Here is a 9,856-nt window from a genome sequence, read left to right on the forward strand (position 1 = left end):
TTTGTCTGGGAAGGTCTAATTTTTTGGTAGAGCGAAGCTCTACCTCTGACATTTTTACGAACCTTAGCCAAAATAATATGAAAGTCAGTTGACTTGTTTTGAAACCGTCTGCTGTTGCGCTCCATCCAAATGCAATATATGGTTGCTAGAAAGGACAACTTGAGGAGTCTTGCTGCCAAGTCTTTGCCTTTTGTTGCCCTAATTATCCATTGGAGTTCTTCATTCCATCCTCCTAAAAGGCGCCTGATCCCATGTTGTGCTAGGATACAACGCCATATGTTGTTTGTCCATTCACACTCGAAGAATAAATGTGTTCTGTCTTCAATACCAGCCCTACAGAAATTACACTGAATATCAACTGAAGGTATCCATTGTGCGACGATTCTTGCTGTAGGTAGTCTATCTCTGCAAACTAGCCAACCAATAAAATTGTGTTTGCTAATGCCGCTGGTCCAAATTAGGTTATACCACTCCACAGCTGGTCTCACGTGTCTGAGTTCATCATATATATCTTGGCAACAGTATTTTGGGCTCTGTATAATCGATGTTAGAACGGGTCGTAGTTTGAGGAGACATCTCCAGCTCCAAGCCATACTGCCCTTGATGTCGAGCTGCATAATTGGGGTGCCTCTGCATTTGGTGTTGTGGACCCAAGTACTCCAAAGGGAGGAGGATGGAAGATTGATAAGATTCCACAGCATGCGACCTAGCAATACTTTGTTCCATAAGTTCAAATTAGGCAATCCTAATCCTCCTTCCCTTTTAGGTGAGCATACTACTTGCCATGCAACCTTGTGCGAGCCATGATCTTGACGTCATGCACATAGAAAAGAATGTTTTCGACAATGTCATAAATACTGTGATGGATGTCGCCGGAAAAACAAAAGACAACTTGAACGCAAGAAAAGATATGAGAGATATTTGCGATCGGCCAATACTAGCTGTGGATGCAAGCAGCAAGGGACCAAAACCGAAAGCAGTTTATACATTGGATAAGGAGCATAGGCGAGTTGTTTGTCAATGGTTGAAATCTGTGCGGTTTCCTGATGGATATTCTTCGAACCTCGGGAGATGTGTCGATTTGAATGAATGCAAGTTCACAGGTTTGAAGAGTCATGATTGTCACATCCTGATGGAAAGACTAATTCCAATAGCTTTGAAGGAAGTTCTACCGAACTTTGTATGGGGCGCCATTACAGAGTTAAGCAATTTCTTCCATGATAATTGCTCGTCAGTGTTAAAAGCATCGCACATGGAAAAACTAGAGAGAGATATTCCAATTATTCTTTGCAACTTAGAAAGGATATTTCCTTCAACTTTTTTTGATTCGATGGAGCATCTCTTAGTTCACTTGCCTTATGAGGCCAAAGTTGCAGGTCTCGTCCAATTTCGATGGATGTATCCATTTGAGAGGTAATGTTTTTTTTAAAATACAGTTCAAATTAGTTTATTATATAATATGTTCCGATAAGCTTCTTTCTATTTCAACTAGATTCTTATATCATTTGAAGAAAAAAGCGAAGAATAAGGCACGTGTTGAAGCTTTAATTTGTAATGCATATATTGTGGAAGAAGTGACAACATTTGCATCATACTATTTTGAGCCGCACGTTCAGTGCAAGAGGCGGAGAGCAGGCATAAATGATGAGGGCCCCATTGATCCCAATTGCACAGCATTCTCTATTTTCAATTATCTGGGTCGACCAAGCGGCGCATGTCAGTTTCGTTACTTATCAGGCGAAGAATTTCATGCAGCCCGTACTTATATTTTACTGAACTGCCCAGAAGTCGAGCCATACTTCAAGTAAGTGTAAATTTGCAAATATATGTTTTGTGTGTCAAATATTTGCTAATATTTATATGGTTTTTAATATTAGGATTTTCCAAATTGAAATGTTTGGACTACAACCAAATGAGTTTGACCGTTTGTGCGATGAACAATTTGCAGCATGGTTCAAGACATATGTAAGTTGCCTATGGACCAAAATCAAGTTATTAAAATTATATACATCATTTAGTATAATATATATTATTGACTTTGCATGTGTAACCTTAGGTTCACAGTAATTATGATGAAATTGGAGGGCAAGGATTGCTATATCATCTGTCATGGGGTCCACAGTTAAGAGTTCGAAGTTGGCCAGCATATTTCATAAATGGATATAATTTTCATACTCAAGAATATGGAATGGGAAAATCCACAATGAATAGTGGTGTGTGTGTTCGGTCATCCAATGATAACAGTTCATAAGATGATTTTTATGGCTTGTTGGATGAAATCATAGAGATAGAGTAACCTGGACCATTAATGATGCGGGTTGTGTTATTTAAGTGCACGTGGTTCGACCCCGTCAAAGGAATGAAGGTGCATACGAAGTTCAATTTGGTTGAAATAAATCACAAGAAAAGGTATATGAAGTATAAACCATTTGTCTTGGCACAACAAGCAATTCAAGTATGTTATGCATCATATCCTAGTTTGAAACGTGACAAAGCTGATTGGTGGGCTGTATGTAAAATCAAAGCACGGAGGAAAATCGAGGAACACTGGAAGGATAGAGCCTACCAACAAGAGAAAGTGTGTAACACGGTTGAAATTAAGGAATATAACATACCAACTTTACGAGATCCGTGTGGAGCAATGATAGATGTGGATCCAACTGAAATTTGCGAATTAAATGTACAAGAATGTTCAGAATCTGATTTTCAGATAGATGACGAAGATGAGGACGAAGACGAAGATGGGGACGAAGACGAAGACGAAGATGAAGATTAAAATTTTTGTCACAAAACACTATAGATGTGTAATTATTAATGCTACAAGTGTTATTTTGGTTGTTATCATTATTGTTCTTGTTATTATTGTTATTGTGCTTTTTTATTATTGTTATTGTCGATTATTCTTTTTATTTTAATTGATCGTCCGAAATTTTGTCCCTAAATGCCGACAAGTCAAATATTATTAACGTGCCCTAACATTTCCGATATTCTAATTTCCATTGCAAACTTTGAGATGCCAAAATTTTGGACTGAAAAAAAGACGTAGCAAATTTAGGACCCAAATAAATGAGATGCTAAATTTTTGACCGAAAAAAAGACGTCACAAATTTACAACGATCATGTAGTATGTCCATATTTGCGACGGACCAGTATAGTCTGTCGCAAATTTGCCAACGGACTCAACATGTCCGTCGCAAATTTGCGACGGATTTTTATTTCCGTCGCAAATTTGCAACTGATTTTTTTTTACGGCGCAAATTTGCAACGGATTTTTATTTCCGTCGGAAATTTTTTGTAGGTCGAAAATTTGCGACGGACATAGAACGTCCGTCGCAAATTTGCGACGAAAAGTGGTGTTCCGTCGCAAATTTGCTTCCGTCGCAAATTTGCGACGGACGTTCTATACTCGTCGCAAATTTTTGCAAATTTTGCGAGGCAATTTTTACCATTCGAAATTTGCGACGGATTTTTTTTACGTCGCAAATTTGCGACGGATTTTTATTTCTGTCGTAAATGTTTTGTCAGTTGAAAATTTGCGACGGACATAATTTAATCCGTCGCAAATTTGCGACGGAAAGTGGAGTTCCGTCGCAAATTTGAGACGAAACTAAACCGATCCGTCGCAAATTTTGCGAGGGACTCAACCTGTCCGTCGCAAATTTGCAACGGATTATAGTGGTCCGTCGCAAATTTTGCGAGGGAATTTTTTCCGTTCGAAATTTGCGACGGATAATTTAATCCGTCGCAAATTTGCGACGAATTTTTATTTCCGTCGCAAATTTGCAACGGATTTTTTTTTACGTTGTAAATTTGCGACGGATTTTTATTTCCATCGGAAATTTTTTGTCGGTCGAAAATTTGCGACGGACATAGAAAGTCCGTCGCAAATTTGCGACGGAACTCCCCCTTCCGTCGCAAATTTGCGACATTATTACCCCCTCCCCCCCCTTTTCCCGACGCCGCCCAAGCCCGATCTGCGCTGCTCCCCCGCTGCCGTCACCGTCACAGCCGTTGCCATCGCCGCCACAGCCGTCGCCGTCGCCGCCCAGCCTCGCAGCCGCCCCGATGCTCCCCCGCCCGTCGCTGGTCGCCCCGCAGCCCCCGCCTTGTCGGCGGTCGCCCGGCCAGCCGCCCCCGAGCCCTAGCGCCCGTCGCCGCCCCCCCGACCGTCGCGCCCTCGCCGTCGCAGCCGGTTGCCATCGCCGTCGCCGCCCGGCCTCGCGCCGCCCCGCGGCTCCCCGCCCGTCGCCCGTCGCCCAGTGCCCCCCGCCCATCGCGGTCGCGGGCCAGCCGCCCTGCCCCGCCCGCCCGTCGCCCGCCCCCCGCCCGGTCGCGCCCTCGCCCGGCCCGCCTCGCCGCCCTCGCCGCGTCCGAAGCGGCCGGCCAAGCCTCACCGCCGCCGACCAGCAGACCGACGCCGTCGCCGCCCGGCCTCGCCGCCCTCGCCCGCCGCCAGGCCGCCCCACGCCGTCGGCCCGCGGCCGCCGCCGTCGCCACCTACCATCGGCCGTACGAGGCTCTCGCCCGGGCTTGACCCCGCGGTTGCCCCCCTCGCAGGGGCACGGCCCGCCGTCGCCGCCAAGGCCGGCCTCCGCCCGACGCCGTCGTCACCGTTGCCGCCGCCCGGCCCGCGGCGCCGCCTCCACCGCCGCCAGCCGGCCACCCGCCTCCTAGTCGCCGGCCGACGCCGTCGCCGCCGCCCGACGCTGTCGCCGCCGACCGACACCGTCGCCGCCGAGCTCCACCGTCGTTTGTCCAGTCGTGGCCGAGCACCTGGCCGACTAGTCACCATTTGGGCCCACGCCCGCTCCGGGACCGCCACTGTTCGATCGGCCGGTTTTTGTTGTCCTTGAACCAAGTAAGCAACTCCCTAAACCCTAGTTAGTATAATTAGGTAATTAGTCGGACTTGTTTAGGGATTATTTAGGATCACTTTTCGTTGGCTAAGTTACGGGTCGATTTTAAGATTGCATGTAGCTTTGATCGATGGTCAACTGGTTAATTTGTCTATTATGTTGATGATTAAGCGTTAAATGACGATAGGGTGATTGATTAAGCGTTTTCACAGAAAATGCTTGAAAATTGAACAATTCTATAAAAAATCATGGAAAATTACGAAAAATTAAAAAAAAACGGTATATGTTGACAACAAATATGAAATTTGACCGTAAAATTTTTTTAAAATTTTTAAAAAATTAAAATTTCATAATATCACAAAATGGCAAAAATTAATAGAGACCACCCATTTTGAGTGAAATTTAGATTTTTTAACGTTCCGGGACAAAAAATATTAAAATATTAAAAATTTTCATAACCTTATAAAATGGCTTAAAATAAATGTGGTCACCCATTGTGAGGGAAATTTTTATTTTTTTTGGGTGAAGAGAAAAATTAAAAAAATATAAAATTTCAAAACTGCATAGAATTGCCTAGAAAACATGTGGCCATCAACTTGCAGTGAAATTTAAATTTTTTTAGGTGGCCAAAAAAAATTAGAATTTAAAAATTTTCAAAACTTCACGGAATGGCTTATAATACCTGTGGCCACCCACTTTTAGTTATATTTAATTTTTTTAACGTGCCCTAAAAATTATTAAAATAAAAAAGGACAAAAATTTTGGAAACTTTACCTAATAGCTTATACTACCTGTGGCCACCCAATTTTAGTATGGAAAATTTTTTTTATTTCACGGGAAAAATTTTATATTAAAAAAAATAATTTAAAAATTCTAAAAATTTTTAAATTTCACAACTTTACAGAATGTCTTAGAATATCAGTGGCCACCAACTTTTAGTGAAATTTTTTTTTTAGGTCCCAAAAAAAATTTAACAATAATAACAATTTTTCTCTTACAAAACTTTACAGAATGACTTAGAATACCTGTGGCCACCCACTTTCAGTGAACTTTAAATTTTTGTACGTGGTCAAAAACAATTTCATCAAAATGAATGCGATTGATATAGTGATGTTTGATACCTTTGGCCACCCATATCGTGCTCATATATTGATGTTTCATATCAAAATGAATGGGATTCATAGTATATTTGTTCGTAGGAAATTGCACGTCACAAGCACTCGACATTGGCTCATTTCAAGGAAACATTTTCTCAGTCTTTCCATCAAAATGGTAAGCTTCGTCATGTACATCATTATGTGTCTGTAATACGTGTCAATAGTTCTTTACATATTCGCATAACCTTCCTACTTGTCAGTATAAACGTGGAGGTCATTCGTATAGAAGACAAGCCTCTTCCTCGTCCTCGTCCCCGGCCCTTTCCTCTTCCCCTGTCCCGTCATCTAACCCTCAACCACAATATGGTCCGTCACAATATGGACACATTGGCCCTTCCTCCAACACTCAACAACATGTTACGGGACTTGGCCATATGCGAACCGAATCTCCTCCAGTTCAATCTCCTTTAGCTCCCTCTCCTTCCGTTCCACCCCATTATTCGGCGGAACAATCGAATATTGACGGAAACACAGGTCAAGAAGATAACCGATTCTTCATATGCCCATTTAAAGATTCGTAAGTACTTCATTTTTATTTTAGTATATGTAATATTTAGGGCTTTAGATATTGATGTCAACTGAATTGTCGATGTTGCATAATATCCGTATGATTGCAGATTCACGGATGCTCCGTCTGTTGTGAGGGAATTGAACAAAATAGTAAGAAACTTTTGGATGGGAGAGTATATTACTTACAGAAGTGTTCCACAAGAAGTGAAAGAAATGTAATGGAATGAGTTCAAGATAAGTTTTACATATTTTATTTTCTCACTAATTAAGTTTGGTGTAGTATATTGATGGTCAAGAATGATGTAAAGGGACCAAAACAACTCTGTAGTTTTCGATACCTAAAGGACCAGATATTTTCCTCGACATGAACTTCACAAAATCTGTCTATATTTGTCTGGTGTATGGTTATGAATATGTGATCATCATAATAACTTTCAATTTGTGTTTTTATTCATTGCAGCGGAAGTTCAAATGGGAGGAAGCGGAAGACAATGAAGTGAGAAGAATTTTCGATAAGAAAAACGGTGATTTTATGCGAAATGTCATGAATAGAGCGAAGATCAAGCAAGTGAAGCCGTCTTTCTTTTGACATTTGGGCGGCAATTAACAGATTTTGGGCATCTGAACAGAGTCGGCAACTCTGTGAGCAGAATAAGAAGAATCGATCTTCTAGTTCTAGTGATGGGTCAGCCACATATGCTGGGGGCTCTATCAACATTGCGGAGCATCGCAAATGACTGGTAAGTCTGTTAAATGAGTTATAAGTTAATTTAATTCAATTATTCATGTTTATATTTTGTAGGCACAAGAATTGGGGACGGAACCGACATTTGCAGCTACATTTGAACGCACATTTCAAAAGAAAGATAAGACATAAACTGGCGATCGAGCAAAAGCTGTTAAGGTATGTAAGGTTATACTTTGGCTTATATGTAAACTATAATGAAAACCGTGAATGCTTTCAATATTTATGGTAGATATATATATAGTGATTTTATTTTCATCTACATTGTTAATGTAGGAAAAATATGATCAACTTTTAATGAGCAGTGCTAGTGGTAGTGATGATTGTCCTGAGTCCGGGCCATCAGTTGATAATATGGCATTATGGATGGAGGCAACGGGTGGGGTGAAAAAAGGGAAAATATTTGGGATGGGATCGTTGTCAAGGATGTACATGCCGAATAATCCTGGAAGTTCATCATCCACTGCGACTGGTCGAAGGAAGTCACGACAAGACGAGCAATTGACCCAAGAAGTGCATCGTCTGAATAATTTACTTGTTCAGAAGGACGAACAAATAAATAACTTGGAACAACAAATGAGACTCGTTATGCGACACCTTAACCTCAATCGCTATGACGATCCTCCTGTACCTCCAGCCAATCCAATAGGTGATGGGCACAATGATGACCAACACATTGATGCCGAGAATGCTGATGATGATGATGATGATGATGATTTTCTCCAGACTTTCTAGTTAAAATTCTCAAAATCGGGGGTAAGCTTGCTTCATAATCTTGGTTTTTCATAATTTCACTCATATTCATATGTAAGAACATTTATGTTCGTCCTGAAACGTATTTTTTTTAACCCTCTTGTTATTTTACACCTAGTTCCACATCCATGCATAAACGCTTCTTTTATATTCTGGACTGATTTATGTAGCGACATTTCCTCAGATCTCGACAAAAGTGACTACTTTTGGTGTCCTGCCATCGTACCAAAGCCGCGTCTTCTTGTGTATGGTTTTTCTGCGTCTTCTATGGTTGTCCCGTCTCTTAGTTCATGTTTTGAATGTATTGTAAGATTGGATATCAAATAGCATCATGTCAGACTCTGCAACTTTCCTTCAGTTATTTGTTTCAATTATATGTCATTGTGGCTGGTTTGTCAGAATCTATGGTTTGTTCGTTTTTCTGTTTCAATTATATGTCATTGTCTCCTTTGTTTGATATGGACAAGAATTTATGGCCGAAATGATGTAAAAATAGCGACGAATATTTTAAGCCGAATTTTGCGATCATTACAGTTCGTCGCTAATTTGCGACGAATACATTTTGCAACGAATTTTGCGACGAAATTTGCGATGAAATTAGCGACGAATTTTGTGATGAATTTTGCGACGGTTCGTCGCAAATTTGCGACGAAATATTTGCAACGGATTGTATTCGCGGCTAATTTTGCGATGAATTTTGCGACGAATTTGCGACGAAATTTGCGACGAATCTGCGATGAATTTGCGACGAAATTTTGCGACGAATTTGAGACGAAATTTGCGACGAAATTTGAGACGAAATTTGCGACGAAATTGCGACGAAATTTGAGACGAAATTTGCGACGGATTTTGCGACGGATAGCGTTCGTCGCAAATTTGCAACGAAATATTTGCGACGAATTTTGCGACGGATTGTATTCGTGGCTAATTTGCGACTAATTTTGCGACGAACTTTTAAATTTTCCGTCGCAAAATTTTGCGACGACCTAGTAGCGACGGAATTTTTTCTGTCGCAAAATTCGTCGCAAATTCGATTTGCGACGGATTTTTGCAAATTTTCCGTCGCAAATTTCGTCGCTAATCCGGTGTTTTTTTGTAGTGTGAGTGCTATAACTTTTTATCGATCACTTGAGTGCGGTGACTTATAAAAAAAAAAGTTCACTTGAATACCATAACTTTCAATCCATCACATTAGTCCGTAACTTTTAAAAATGTTCGCCAAAGTGTCGGAAATTCAACATTGCATGACACTGTTGTGAATGTTTTTAAAGAATTATGACACTTAAGTGATCGACTGAAAAGTTTTTTGTTTTGGTCATAAATCGATTGGAAAGTTATGTATTACTCAAGTGATAAAAAAAAAAGTTATGGCACTCAAGTGAGCGTCGTACAAAAGTATGACACTCAAGTGATTGGAAAAAAAGGTTATGGCACTCAAGTAAGCGTCGTGCAAAAGTCATGACACTCAAGTCATCGAAAAAAAAAATGTAATGGCACTCAAGTGAATGCTGTATAAAAATGATGATACTTGTGGTGTCTTTTTCTCATAGTAATATCAGCAACTCCACATCATATAGATTGTAAGGACTCACATACGATGACACATATTTTCAAAAAACTTTCAATCAGATTGGGCAAACTAGTAATTGTAAAAGTTGCCAACGAATACTTGGTTATAATTTGATATTTCCTTAAGATTTTGGATTAAAATGTGATGAAAGAAATTGAGTTTTTGTTGAAAAAAATACGAGAACTAGTTCTGTCCCTAAAACAAAGTATAAGGACTAAAGTTGAAAATTTCCAAAAGCACGCGGATTAATAGTGTAATTTGTTTA

This window comes from Syzygium oleosum, unplaced genomic scaffold (genome assembly GCF_021117445.2).
Source record: "Syzygium oleosum isolate NSW1041296 unplaced genomic scaffold, Sole_v2.1 Sole_v2.02, whole genome shotgun sequence".
In the NCBI taxonomy this organism is placed as follows: Eukaryota; Viridiplantae; Streptophyta; class Magnoliopsida; order Myrtales; family Myrtaceae; genus Syzygium; species Syzygium oleosum.